We start from the raw sequence: 15666 nt of genomic DNA, 5'->3' as shown, positions 1-15666 counted from the left end.
TGTGTGTGTGTGTGTGTGTGTGTGGCACTAAAGGTATTTGAAGGTCTTGAAATCATAAGTCTAAATGTGGCTCTGTTAAAGTTTTATTTAAATTTTAATTACATATGTGTGTGTATGTGCATGCATGCAGGTGTCCCCAGAGTTCAGAGATGAGGATAGATCCCTTGGATCTGGAGTTAGAGGTGGTCACAGGCCACCTGATGTGGACGCTGGTAACTGAACTCGGGTCCCTCACAAGAGCAGATGCAGTCTGAACTGCTGAGCCATCTCTCCAGCCCCGAGGTCTTTTTCTTGATGTATAATCAATCTATATCAATCTTGATGTATAATCAATCTATCCTGGTGTTTTGGTGAGAGAAATGCTGGGTCACCTCTTACAAAAGAAGGGAAGGACGGGGGAAGTGAGGATATTATGGGCCTTGCTGCCCTTAGGGTCAAAAGTTGAGTACATTGTCTGGGAAGCAGAGGGCAGGGTCATTCTGAAGGGTGATGTGGGGGCTGGGGTGGGTTTAGGGGAGCAGAGACTGCTTGCAGCAGCTTCCATAGCCTAGTGGAGAGCAGACTGGAGAACACAGATGGATTGCTGTGCACGGTTGCAGGCCTGACTGAGATTGGTAACCGTGAACTTACAGCAATGCCAGTTTGCTTCCTTGGGTGATTTTCTGTCACAATCCCCACCAGAGTGCAAGTGGCCCAATCAGAGCCTTCTTGCTTCATTGTGTGTCTCTGGATCAGCAAACCGAGGCATCAGTGTTGATTATTAGCATGACTGAGCAGCAAGCAGAAGTTTCACAAATGTTCTCTTCTATTTCTTTTGCCATATGTATATGTATGTGTACGTGTATGTGTATATGTATATATGTATGTGTGTATACACACATACATATATAAATATATATGATATATTTAGATATATACAAACATATACTATACATATAAATATATATAATATATATTGCAGGATATATTTTTATATATAAATATATAATATATTGCAAGATATATTGCAAGATATAGAGATAGAGATAGATAAAAAATTCTATTTCATGTTTTAAAGAGAAAGTCTTATGCATTCTAGGCCTTGAACTCACTGTGTGGCTAAGGGTGATCTTGACCTGCTCCTTAGTGCCAAGATTACCACAGCCATGCCTGGTTTATGTGGGGCTGGGGATCGAACTCAGGACCTCACCTATGCTAGGCAAGCACTCTACCAACTGAGCCAGCTAGTGTATGCTAGTTTCTCCCTCCAGTCTTCTCCATATCATCTCTGGTGTCGGTGCTTTCTTAAAGTTATCACCCAACTTTGTTACTTTCAAAGAAGCTGTGTGAGATTCTCAGGCGATATCAGTCACCTGGTAGGTCCATTCTTATTATAGGGAAGTCCAACTTCAGCCTAGGTTCCCTCTGAGAATCTCGGGGATGCACACTGCAAGAGGAAGCCACCTAGAGGGAAGGACAGTACTGGCCATGTATGGTGTATCCCATCAAGTCACACCTGACATAATCTTACCCTAAAGTCACAAACTGTGCTCAAGATCGTCCATCTTCTTGTTCTTGGCCCAATCTTTAGTGCTTGGCCAGGCAGGATTTGGACTTTGGGGTCCTGACTCGTGGGGCTGTTTCTCCCCTTGCTTCTGAAATACTCAACTGCTCATCAGATATCCAGTCTACATACCCTAGGTCTGACCCCTCCCTCTGACCACATGGTCCCTCTCACTGGGACTCATCTACCTGACTCTTGAACCTTGCAATGTCCAGAGTTAGCTTTCTCCACCCCTGAGTCTGCTGCACCCATGCCTCCTCAGCTGTCCCTCTGGGCAGGCTTCTCCCAAAATCTCTACATCTGTCTGTGAGGTAGCATCTGCACGCCTCTCTTGTGTTGAGTTTCAATGGAGCCGTGGTACCCGCTGAATGCTATTCATCGTCCTACGGACTCACTTAACACCTTAAAAAGATGCATAAACACGTTGCTGTTCTCCGTGACATCTACCTCCTAACAGGATAAAGAACACAGGACTAGGCAAAGGGGGAGGAGTGAGCAGAAGGGGGTGGGCAGCTTTCAGTAAGAGGGTCTGAAATGGCCTGCTTGAGATGGTGACCTTTGAACTGTAGTCTGGTGCTAAGGAGCTAGCTATCCCCAGGGTGGTTACTCCAGTCAGGAAGAACTGAAGGTGCAAAGGCCCTAAGGGCAGAGGGGAATGAATGATGTCTGTGAGGGACAGGGGACTCAGGAGCAGCAGAGAGAGCATGGTAGTTAATGGAGAGGGGACACGTGGTGAGCTGCAGAGGACGACAACTTCTGAAGGTCATGGGAAGGACTTGGAACTCAGGAACTGAGTGGTGTCCCAAAGCAGAATCCTGGTTCTTCTGCATGCAAAGACCTAAATGGTCTCTGGAATCAAGAAATGCTCAGACCCACACTGCAGATGTCATCTTAAACTGCACGGCACACGTTATCGAGCATTTCCACTGGCATTTCAAATGTGCATCCTGAATCAAATCCTTTGTCATTTTCCAAAGCCTCCTACAGGCCTTTCCCCTGCAAATGACAACTCCAGAGGTTTAAGCAAAATATACCATTGCCTTATAGTTCAGTGGTTCTCAATCTGAAGGCTGTGACCCCTCTGGGGTCAAATGACTCTTTCACAGGGGTCACATATCAGATATCCTGCCTTTTGCATATTTACATTATGATTCATAACAGTAGCAAAATTACATTTATGGAGTAACAAGAAAAGTAGTTTTATGGTGGGGGTCACCACAGCATTAAGGAACTGTATTAAAGGGTAGTAGCACTAGGTGTGTTGAGAACCACCGCCATAGCGCATCGGTGACTAACTTCTTCTTGCTTCTCTTCAGCATCTCCTGGAGCTGACACATCTTCATCACACCCCAGAGGTTGAGCCCCCTCCCCATGCTGCACTTCTCTGATCTCACACTTGAGATCTCGCTCCTCCTCAGTCCATCCTCCATGTTGGCGCCATCTTGACGGTCAGTTCTGTCTGCTCCATATTTGTTTGGATTGCTCTAAAACCCCTCCCTGCTGCATGGAGAGAGAAGTCTAGACTCTTTAAAGGACATCAGACTCACTATGATGAAAAGCCCTTGCCAGCCCCTTTGATCTTTATCCTCCTGCCTGAGTGGGCCCCACGGTCCAGACAGACCAGAGAACTGGCAGCTTTACAAATGTGCAGTGCTCACGGTCTGCCTGCTTTTTTCTCTGGGCAATTTTGGTTTTCTAGAATAGTTCTGTCTCTTGTTCCCCCTTAAAATGGTTAAGCACAATTTCCAGAGCGATGTAGGTCCTGCTCATTCCACACTTCTCTTTCCTAACTGCCATCATGGAGTCTGTAGATCAGGCTTACTGACCCCAGGCCATGGCACCCAAAGAGCTACAACTCCAGCAGACCGAGAGCTAAAGAGCAAAATCTTGCTGCTCATAGACCGCAGAGGGCCAAGCATCTTTCAAGCAAAGTCCACTCCCATTCCTACAATGCTGGTTCCGCCTGTATCGGAACACCCATAGCACAGCATCACTAACAGTCACTATAAGAAAAACAGGGAGCTAAGGCTCTCCATCCATCTGATTATAATTGGAAAGAGAGGTGACCAAGACATATATGGCTCTGCCTTTCATTTGATGCAAAAATCATTGTTCATTGTAGTGAATGTGCTATTTCCTCCCCCTGCTCCAGGAACCTACTCGACACTCTGGTGGGCAATACCCCTTTTATACTCTAACTGAACTCGGCATGTGCTTCTGATAAATTTTAGAACATGGAGTTATAAGTGGACATGACCCAGCCATTTTTTAAATGCCTCGTGGATGGGGTGGGGTTGGGGGAACTCTGTCCCTTGGAGTCTATGCCTCTGCTGGAAGAGCAACATACTCTGCTTATAGGCTGGTCCCTTGGTGTGGGTCCCAGAATGAGATGCCACACAGGGCCTAACAGAACCACAACTGACAAAGAGCCCTGGTGGACTTGAGAGAGATGATATGCAATGTGGGGCCACTGGATGCCACAGGGAAAGCTGACTAATGTTCTGAAGAAGGTGAGTAGAGATGGCTTGGCCTTGTGGAGAAGGTGCTTAGAGAAGGCCTTGAGATGATTGGAAGGAGCCAGCATGTGAGGGTGCACAATGAGCCATTCTAGCAAAGAAGCTGATCAAGAAAAGTGTTCTGAGGGAAAGAAGGGCATGGGGTAAGGGAGAGGGGAGGGGGAGGGGTCCTTACAGATGGGTTTCTAGACCTTCTTCCTCAGGATATCCCTTGACATACAAACTGCTTGCCTGGCATGGAGTCTGTTGAGCCATGATTAGGATGGCTATGCATTGCTTAGACCAGGAAACTTGAAAAAAATGAGGTGGTACCTAGAACAAAAGGTGCTGGAGTTTGTCCTAAGCAAATAGGGACACACAGTCACTGCACTCCTGGTCCCTTTACCCCGGGCACCAACCATCTGTTATCCCATGGCAGTAGCATTCTGGGCCATATTCCTCACTTGCTACTCACTCTCAGTCCTACACTTACACTTTCCAGTTGGCTCTGGTGATTATGTTCTACCCCTCCCCTTAACAATGGCTGCTTGTTCTATGACTTCCTTTGAGACTGGCTAGGTTCTTGGTATCAAAAATCTGCCACCAGCCCCACCTCTAAGGTATGACCAGTCACCTGGGGGCTAACCTGAAGTCAGGGTAGCTTCCTGTGACATCTTGACAATCCAGCCCACCCACCCAGCCCCAGCCCCGACGTCCCCCAACTCAGCATGAGCAGACTCTGAACTGCACTATACACAGGCTTTCCAGATGCTAGCTGAGACTTCGTGTCACCAGCTAATATGACAAATTCTGGCAGCCCATGAGACAAAGCATGGAGAAGGTCCCTTGGTCAGCACACCTGGCTAAGTAGCCAAGTCTGAACTCTGGGGGCTCAGTTCTTAGCTTGAAAGTAGACCATGAATTTGGGGAATTGCTTGGATCTAATTCCAGTCACTATCTTAAGGTGGGATAGATGTGGGTTTGAGTGTGAGGCTTGTCCATTGGTGGATGGGGAGGAGAGGTGCTCATTTTATAACAAGCGACTCTTGTCTCACATGTATAAAAAAACTCAATCTGTTGCTTCCTCATAAAGACTTGGTTCCATGAGGTTTGGGGTGGCAGAGGTCTGTGCCTGATGGATACTTGGGAGGGTAAATTCAGTTTCTGCTGACTTTTGAAACAAGGAGTGAGGCCCAGGTCTGTGGCCCCTGGCAGGGACTTCCCTCACTATTCCACTGAGCATTTCTGATGGTCTCAATCAAGATTGTCCAAGTGAGGTGACAGGAGACACACATGCCTCCCACCCTCCCTGTAACACAGCCTCCACCAAGCCAGACCCCAACACCCAGGGTTTCCCACTCTTCTCCATGGATGGACAGGCCAATCTAGAGCCAGAAGATCCCAGCTGAACCCACTTACAGGAATGGTGCATTCCTTGTTCAGCAACTATAAGGTGGGAGGCCCCTTTCTGTGGGCAGAAGGATGCTCTGTCAGTTACATGGGGCTGATAGACTAAATGACCTGATTGGGAGGGATGCATATTCCGAGTCTACAGTCTCTAGTGAGATTCTGAGGAACTGAGATACATGGGATAAGATGTGGTGGCTCAAATGACTCATTTTTTTTCCATGTCCCCATCAATGGCTACTCACAGGTATATTATCTCATCCCCATGAAGCTCATAGCTGCCTGTTCCCAGCCTTCAAGAACTCCAAGTAACTCTCAGAGGTTTCTGTCTTTGTCACACAGGCCAGTGACAGTTGGCCTTTGGGGTCCTTCTAAAGTTAGCTTTAGTTTCTATTATCCTGGAAAGTTAGGCCCAGGATCAGCTGAGGAGAAAACCATCAATGTTATCTCCTGAACTCAAGACAACTTCTAGAAAGGGAGGGGCTGCATCTCTAACAGAGGGAGTGGCAGCATCCCCAGGCTGAGCTCTCTGAGTCTGACATGCTTCCTAAGGCAGTTTGAGAGGGGCACCTTCGTGGGGACTAGAGCCAGCCACATTCAGGTATGTCTCAAGCCACCATCTTCTGAAGACAGAGGAAAATGAATTGCCAATTAGCATGATCATATGAAATTGTATTTACCCTGGGGAGATCAGGCTGCCACGCAGAGGCACACATAACCCTTAAGACCTTGCTGGAGCTCTACTGGAATTCACAGAGAAGGTGAGGGCCCTATTATGAAAACCCCTTCCCTTGACTGCCCCGCAAGATGACCATTGTATGTAAGAACTGGAGGGTCAACTGTAAACCCAAGGCTCCTACAAAGATGAGTGACGTCCTCCTGAGCTCCATAGAACCTGAGGAAACCCACAGTCAAGAACGCTGCACTGATGTCCCAGGCTGATGACAGGCGGGGGACATGGGGCTGACTGGCAGAGCTTCAAGCTCTAGTCTCCAGTCCCAAGGAGCCCAGATGCTGGTCCGTGAAGCCCAACGTCTGTTTCCACAGCTCTTTGAGTCAGATGTGGGAGAGCTCAAGGGGAAAGCACACCCAGCTTTGGGTGTTTTACTGAGAGAAGGCAGTTTGCTGGCTTCTCACAGCTGGAGGTGGAAGTGAGGGTGACAGTGGTCTCCCATTCCTCACCAGTGCAGGGATAGTGCGTGGCTAGACACGCACAGCTTAGTCGGGTTCCCAGTCCCTGTTACATTCAGGCGATCCTTCCAAAAAGTCTAGACCAGGATTTAGGTTCAGTCATGTTCTCATCTTAGTTCTGGTTTGAAATGGACTGAAAGTATTCACTGTGCCATAATCTTCCAAGAAGACTTTGGGGGAAGCTTCTAACTGGAACAGTTCCTTGTGGTAGTTTGTGATGACATATATCATTTTAATAACTGGAGACCATTCTGTCAACCAGGAGCTCCTGGAGGATCATGGGAGAACCATACTCTCTACTGCCCCACCCAAAGCACAACCCTCAGTGCATAGAGACCTTCCCATAACCATTCTGCTTAAACAAAAGGAAAGCCGAAAATCACTACAAGGTGTGAGGTGCAAGCATGGGGCCATGCATCCATCCTGTCCTGGCTAGGATACCAATATGGAAGCTAACATTCCATAGGCTCCAGGAAATCATGACCACCATGGCAGCTGAAGCCTGGCCATCCCCAGTGTCTGACCATAACAGATCACGTCATGACACACGATGCCACAGATCATGTGCTGCCATCTCACAGTGGGACCAAACATCTCAGAAATCCCTCAGCCACTGACACATAGTAGGTGCTCCATGTTAGTGGTTCAGAAATCTGCCTTAATGTTTGGATCACTTAGGAACATTCTAGAACTTATGGTTCCTGGGCCCAGTGAACTGGAAACTTCTGAGAACGAGGCCAGGAATTTTGTGTGCTAGTATGTCCACCAGTGATGTTAATGATGAGCTGGGTCTGTTTTGGACCGAGCAGAGCCACCTAAGACACCACCTTAGCCCACGAAGAACCAAGAATGCAGTAAGTATACGGAGCATCCACACTGGCCCGATGCTTCCTCCTGGGACACTGTGATAAAGCGCACGCACGGAGCATTCACCATGAGCCTTTGCCTGCTTTGCCTCTGGCCAGCTCCAACATTTCATGCCTATCTTCCACAGATGTGTTTTTTATAGCCAGATTCTAAGCCAAGTTTAGCTAGGCCAGACAACACATTGATGAGAATATTCCATTCCCACAAGCCAGTCACTGAAGGTGTGGGAAGGTCCCAGAGTCGGCATCTGGTGTGTTTGGGGGAGGGCAGGGAGCAGAGCTTACCCATAGGCCCTCCCCACTGTCCCTCTCTTGATGACCCTTTCTTAATGCTTATGTCCCAGCCAGGGCTGCGCCTGCTGAACTGGTTTATGATTTCTTCTCTAGCTTCTGCCCTCAGTCATGAACTTTCCTGTTACTGTGGCCCCTGCCTGGTAGATGGATACACATTTCAGGGGTAGACTCTATTACCCAGAAGTCTCCTTTCCCCATGGCATGGGACCCACCCTAGCCTGCTCTGAAGGTGGTGACCCCTTCCTTGGACATGCTACAATGCTGATGTGTGAGCCAACTCCTTACCCAGAGTCAGTTCTCTTAGCCCCGAACTTTCCCCTCTCCATCTTGCCTTACCCAGGTTGACCCCAAGGCGCTATGACATGTCACGACCTCAGTTCTGTGACAAATAAATCCCACCTCCTGTCCTTGCCACAGGCTCTCCAGTGGACCACCTGTATAAAAGCCCTTTTCCTACTCTGCACATCGCCAGCAAGGCCAGAGCACAGGTTCTCAGTAACCAAGTGTTTGAAGACTAGAGGACAGAGGGAGGGGTACCCTGGAACTCCCCCTGTTCCTGGTTTATCTCTTCGGGTGCTCTGAGGTAGGTGGGACCTTGACAGAAGCCTGGAGGAGCCAAGACATTTCCTCAAGCATGCTTACATAGCTCATGGGCAGCTCCTGCCCCAACATAAAGGCTCTCAGGAGTGTTCTCCACGCAGAGACTGACGGTTTCAGATCTTGGCCCATCCCAGCCCCGGCTCTGAGCCTTTGAAAAAGGTGATTTCCAAGGGCTGTAGTAATTGCGCTATTTTCTGGGTCAAAGGAGAGAATGGTTGAAATTGGAACATTTGGGATCACGTCTTTATGGGGAATACCAGGTGCCAGCTATAGTTAGTTGGGAACAAAGGAGGGTAAACTTCATCTGGGCACGGCGCATGGTACAGAGGTGGGCAGGGTCATGCAAAAATCACCTGCCAGTAAAAGAACAGCTAAGGAGCTATGGCCTCTATGTAGCGCACGACAGCACCGCTATATTTAGTCCAACGCAAGTAGAGGAAGCAAAAGAGACACGCCAGTGTCTAGGTGCGAAGCTGGTGTATTAGGAGAGCGTCTGTTTTCTTGAGTTAATTTATAGTTTAACAGGAGCGCACACACAAAACCCCAATAGGCTTTTATTTTTACCCTGACAAAATGATTCTAAAATTAATCTTGAACAACAAACAGTTGGGAATAACAATGACTATTCTGAAAGAGAAAATAATTAAGGGAGGAAGGAGTCATTTTTAGCTGTGCTAGATATTAAAACATATTATAAAACAACAATTAAAATTATTCAGTACCAGGGCCGAGACAGACACAGAGCAGGAGAACAAAGGGCAACTCAGGGAGGGAGACTTAACTACATCTGAGGATTCGGAGCATGATAAAACAATCTATTTTCCTCAGATCACGAGGGAGGAGAATTACTTAAAACTTATGTTGGAAGACTGCCTAATAGTTTGGACAATATTATACATTCATCCAGATAAACTCCAGATGGATTAACAAATTACAGCTTAGAAATCAAATCACCGACAAATAGCTAAAAATAGAACAAACTGTCTCTCAGATTCATGACAGAATGACAACTTTGTCAGCTTTGGAAAGAAACCGCAAATATTGAAGAATTTGTCTACATGAAGATGTAAAACAACTCTACAACACAAAACAGCAAAATACAAAAATAATGAATGTAAGACTGGTAAAGCGAATGTGTGTGTGTGTGTGTGTGTGTGTGAAGGCCACATGCGGCTTCTGTCCACACAAAAAATGAGCACCTTCCTAGTGACCAAGATGGAAATTCCAGCATCCCTGATGTCCCTTTCAGACCTGCTGCTCCAAAAGGGAGTCCAAGGCTCTTTCCAGACTTTATTGCCATTGGGTACCACTGTCCTTCCCTCACATGTATCTACAACCATTCTAGAAAACACTGCAGAACCAAGTACCCAAGTTCAACTCACAAGAACTTGTGTGCATGTGTGAGCAGGTGAGTGATTATGTGTGCATTGATATGCATGTGTGTGCATGTATATGTACAGATATGTGCTTATGTATGCATGCTTATATGTATAGTCTTATATGTACAGATGCTTACTTACATGTGTATGTGTGAGCATAGGTGGACAGATGTGTGCTTATGTGTGCATGAATTCACACACACACACACACACACACACACACACACACACACTCTCTCACATTCCCATGCACGTGCCCCTAGGACATACCCTTGTGCCCAGGCCTACACATGTTCTATGGGTCCTCTGAGAACTCACTACTACCACACAGATGTCTCCCTTTCCATCATGGCCTCACCCCAATTCTGACCTACATTCTGAGGTCAAGTTTAAGTGGTGATTTCCAGTCAGTTGGCCACTGCGGAATGGGCAGCATCTGTGGTGGTGTAAGGTGCACCCAGAACAGTAAATGAGACTCACAGAGACACAAACCTAAGTGTGCTTGCCACACCAAGACCTCTTGTTGGAAAACTTTTGACCCACAGGGACAACTTCATATAATGGGGTCTGTCTTCTGTGGAGAGAGTTTCTGGGGTCAAAGCCTCTGAGCCTCAGTCTTGGGTTCACAGCTTTTACCAGAGTCCTGGGAAGTTCTCAGTAATCAACTCATGTATGCTCTAAGGGTATATTCAATATATGCTTATTAAATTCTCATATTTAAAAAGGTCACATAAATATTGAGGTCTAATGAAGCTGTTAAAGGGGACAAGCTATTTCATACGTCACTTATGGGAAGAGAGCCATTAGGTTGTTCTCTCTGTAATGGTGAAGGCAGATGAGGAGGGGGGCACACTTCTCAACAGGAAGACCACACACCCAGAAAGTTTAGGTTAATAGATTTTGCTACTGACATTATGAATGGTTATAATACTTGGAGGGGGTACACACAGCAGTATATATTTATAGAGAGTTATAAAAAAAAAGTTCATCTACTGGCCTGATGACCTGCCTTCTGGAAATTTGTCCTTAGAAAGTAACTTGAGGAGGAAGCCATATGCACCGAGATTCCCATCACCACCTTATGTAAAATAATTGAACATAATTGGCTACATGAGTCTTGGCCCATTCACTAGGCAGAATATTCCCCTGGATTTTAATAACATGAGCATGAAAGACATGCAGCACCCTGATAAGGTGCACAACACGGTGTGGGGTTTGAAGCATGTAAAATGGTGTGATTGGGACTACGTGCGTGCGGGAGGAGCAGTCAACCTTCAGCAGACAAAAAGGATGGGTCAGTGTGAAACTGCTTTTCCCTTGGGGAGGGAGAGTGAGAACATTGGATTTAAATTCTGAAAACTGTATTTAAATCATCCTATTTACATAAACTTTAAAGATTCTTAGAATATACCAAAATCCTGTATTGGGTGTTGCCTTGAGCTGTGGGTGCTTCTGGATATGGAGCTATAGCATGTGGTATGGGCACAAGTCACCCTTCAGCCGGAGCAGGGTACTCCCATGGAGTTCCCCCCGCCCCAGGGTTCTCCAGTTTATAATACAACGGGGAGCAGACACACCATCCCTGGCCACTGGCTTTGTACAAGGAAAGCTGTTCCATAAGTGAGGATGGAGAGAGAGGTGATGGGCAGAAGGGATGAGAAGGAGTGGAGGGGAGGAATAGGGTTCCTTACCAGAGTATGGCGCCATTTTCCTCAGAGTTCTGAACCTACTCCTTCAGGGATGTGCTGCACTACTGAGAGTTGTTTAGAACTCCCGGAGAAACCCAGCCACCAGTGTGCTTCCATACTCCAGCTCGGTCCCTTATCCTAAGTGTTCTTTCTTAGACTCTGCTTCTCAGTGGAGCCCTCAGATTCTGAGAATCTGCTATGATGGAAAATGTACAGGACTTGGGAGAGGAAATCTGGTTTCTCATTACTGCTCTGCCAATTGGATGCCTCCAAATCTCTCCTACTGTGTGATGGCTGCACAGCTCTATCCCCTTGAACTTGTAGTTTTTTCTTTTTTCATCTATAACTGGAGGGAAGAAATGCTCTGTTCTGCAAACATTATAGGGAAGATTCACATCTTCCCAATGTCATGGGACACGTAAAAACCATCAGCCTCCTCCGTGCCACATGCTCTCACCATCAGGATACTTCAGATTTTAGCTCTAGCCTCAAAAATACAGACCTCTTGAGATAACACTCAGCTACCCAGGAGCATGGCTCTTTATCTTGAGTTCCACCAAAAAAAAAAAAAATGTCTGCTGGTGTCTAGAGATGTTTTTCATTGTTCCAGCGGGCATGTGGAGTGTGTGGTGGTGGTGGTGGTGATGCTGGTGTTTGGTGTGGTAGAGGACAGAGATGATACTAAAGACCTGACAATTCTCTGGGACAAAGTGTCAACATTACAGAGCCTGAAAACACTGGGAATAGCTAACCTTCTAGCAGCTGAAGAGGTAGCGTCTTGATAGCCCTAGAATCCAGGCACTCCTTTCTCCATCACGGGGGTGGGGGGTGGGGGATGGGATGGGGGATGGGAGCAAATGGGAGAAAGAACAGGCAGATGGATACCAGGAAGGGACTGTTTCTCATAGCAACCCTCTGGGGAGGCACCCTTACTCCTTATCTTCAAAACCAAGCTCCATCCCAGCATCCTCTGAGTGTCTTCCCCGAGCACCCAAGGGTTCAATTGTCCCTGCTTAAACTCTCAAGACTGTGCGGCTGACGCATACTTTGGACTGCATACATCCCAGGAGGCCTCACCTTCTTATTTCACACACACACACACACACACACACACACACACACACACACACACACACACACACACACACGCGCGCGCGCGCACGCACACCCAATAAGTAAAGACTAGAGCAATTAGGATTCACACTTTCTTATGGACAGAAACAAGGGGAGGGGAGGGATAGGAGGGGTGAGTGCTTCTGACCAGGCCCTGGTGAGAGCTATTGGGCATTCGTGGAAAGTGGCTGCTAATGGGCTGATAATTGGCTTCCTGCCTTTTTTATGAAGTGTGAAGTGCGCAGCTAGCCTGTCAACAAAGCATCAAGGACCATGCAAACCACCCTCTACATTATTTGTCTCTTCCTTCCCACTGTCTCTCTGGAAAATGGCAATGACTGCCCTGCCCTATGTCACCTAGAAGAGGCTCTGTGATCTCTGCTAAGGAGGAAGCTGAAGAAGCAGAGGTTCTGTCAGGCAGATGGGCTCCCTTTCCAGAGGACTGTCCTCAGGACAGTCACTGTGAGTAAATTCCCAAAGCAGAGATGGAATAGAGCAGCTCTGAACCTGTGTACCTGGCACTTGGCACAGGGCAGACAGTCAACCTGACTGACTGGATGGAGAGTGCTTCCCCTCTGGGCTGAGATGGAGCAGTGGCCCTTGGAGAGGATGACTGACTGAGGAGGACAAGAGAGTGAGAGGGAAAGAGCTGGCTCTGTGTGCTGAGTTGGAGCACTTCAACATGAGAGGCCACCCGAGATGGGGAAAGCCATCTGCTGGGCACCCACCACAGCGAGGGCATCTCAGAAGCCCGTGAGGGGTGCTGGAGTCGCCGCTCGCTGCAGAAAATGCTGGGCAACATGAAGGTGGTGTGACTCTGTGTGGGTTCGTCAGGGCAACTCCCTAGGAAGGGGCCATTTTGAAGGAAATGCTTCCACAGAACAGGGGCTCTTCACACTTCTTTGAACAATCATTATAAGACATTTCAGTCATCAAAAGAATTTCCCTGATCCCCTTATAACTCCTATGAAAGAGAGAGCAACATTGTTTGGCTAAGTGCTGTGTTGATGTTTACTGTGACTAATGTGTGTGGGGGAGGGGGAGTGGGGGATGGGTGACTCCCCAGATGAGCCGCCTTTTGCTGGAAGTGCTTTTGTGTGTATGTGTAAGGAACACTCTGCAACAGAGACAGGAAGCCTGGCTATTTTATATTTTTATAGACATTTATAGACACTGTCCCTTTCCTATTGATTAGAAACTATGGTGTGGGTTTGATCTAGAGTCAGGAACCGAAGCATCTCTCAGTCAAAGTGTGACCTGTGCCCTGATGGCCCAGTTTGGAGACCAGTTTCCAAGCATTCACTGTGCGAAGGGGGAGGGGCAAGGGCGCTCTTGTTACAGTTATCTTGCTATAAATATGATCCTGGAGATGCAGCCTCTGGGGAGTGAGGATGGAGGGCTACCCTGTTGAGTCAGAGGGGTCCTGGAGAGTAGGTAATTTGGCTACAGCTGGGAAACTCAGCGAGGGTCAAGAATTGGGTTTCTAGATTAGGAATCTTTAGTCTTAGCACTGTTCTCTCTTTTAGACCGTGAGCTCCCTGAGGGCAAGGCTGGGACCTACGAAAGCACGAGCTGAGGGACCAGAGACTGAGCAGAGATGGGGACAGATGGCAGCCCCCTGTACTCTGAGATACAAAGACGGGCTTCCTCTGGTGTATGTGGGGAGAGCTGGTTCTGCCTGACTTCCTCCACTCAAGCCGATCTCGATAGGACTCAAGTTGTGTTCTAAACCCAAGTAAGCAGACACAACCGACAGATGGAGGTGTCTGAAGACATACACGGGGTCCCCGTTCATCCTAGAACTTTCCAGATAGCCTGTCATGCCAGCTGCCTAGAGTAACAGCTTTGTGGTTTTCATCAACAAGCTCTAGTCCTGCATCCTTGCTCCAGACCATAGAGAGCACAGGCTGGACCCTCTGTTGCCAGAATAGCCCACTCTTCCTCTTCTCAGTAGAAGTTCAGCACACTGCTTCTGGAGATGAAGGGCCTGCTGGGGAGCCATTCAAGGGTTTCAGCCCTTCGGGAAGATTCTAGAAAAATGTTCTAGAACTTCTCTTCAGAAGCGCAGGGTCAAGCACCTTCCTGGAGGCTTCCAGTGGCTGTCGCTCTCCCTCCTCAGCTTGCCTTCTGCTGCTAGACATGTTTTTTGGCTGGTGGAGCCCGGGAGCTCAGTCTCTTCATAAATAAAGTCCTTCTGACTTTGCTCCCCCCTAGGTTGTTCCCAGGAAACTCGGCTTCTTCCAGTGTTCCCTGCTTCAGTCTATCAAGATAAACTTTAAAAATTAAGCTCCATGCTGCCTGGGGGACATCTCACAGCTGGGCCTTGCCTTCTCAGCTTAGCTAGGATCTCCAGCTAGCAGCTCTGCCCGGCTCTGCCTGGCTTGGTTCTACTGTGCCCACAGAGCCAACCTGAGCTGCCCCTGCTAACTATTCCTGATCCTTGTATTACCACAGTTCCTAGGACTCAATGGGGCCAACACTGGCAGACAATGTTTCCCACCTACACTGGGAGCACGCCTGGGCAGATATCATACAATTTAATTTTTTTTCCCCACTAAGAGCTATTCCACATGGATCTGAGAATGATTTGATCTTTAAAGCTCTGAAGAATTTTTACATAAACTTATCAGTCATAGAAAATACTTTGTCAGACAAAGCAATTTATTTTTACTTTGAGCAGCATAATCCCCTGTGGCATGACCCAACTTACCCCGCCATTCCCATCACAGAGATCCCACCCGTACCCCCAGAGGACTCTTAGTCTGTAGCATGCAGCATTCAGAGGTCCTGAGTTGTCCACTATGGTGGGTGGAGGATCGGAGGGTCGGGCAGAGTGCCCTTCCCTGAGAATTCAAGGAAAGAGATGGAGGAGTTGAGTGTTGAGGGCTAGGAGAAGAAGAGGTGACAGCCCAGAGAAGCTAAAACCTCAGACTTCCTAACACTGTGTCTGGCTTCCTCCCACTCCCTTGCCCCCAACAGCCCCTTGCACTTAGAATCTCACTGTGACTAACGACTGATGTTCGTAGTGCCGCAAAGCATGTCCAACACATACAAGAAAGATGATGGGCTGCCTTCTTATCTCCACAGAAC

At 47.7% G+C, this 15666-nt stretch overlaps 1 protein-coding gene across 1 annotated transcript in view; it reads right to left on the bottom strand.

Annotated features, from left to right (window-relative positions):
• Positions 1-15666, bottom strand: part of Csmd2 (CUB and Sushi multiple domains 2) — a 563664-nt gene that overhangs the window by 199253 nt on the left and 348745 nt on the right. The window lies entirely within an intron of this gene.

The sequence above is a fragment of the Apodemus sylvaticus genome, chromosome 3 (genome assembly GCF_947179515.1).
Source record: "Apodemus sylvaticus chromosome 3, mApoSyl1.1, whole genome shotgun sequence".
NCBI classification, from domain to species: Eukaryota; Metazoa; Chordata; class Mammalia; order Rodentia; family Muridae; genus Apodemus; species Apodemus sylvaticus.
The sequence above is the reverse complement of the archived record's forward strand: the minus strand, read 5'-3'. Positions and strand labels throughout refer to the sequence as shown.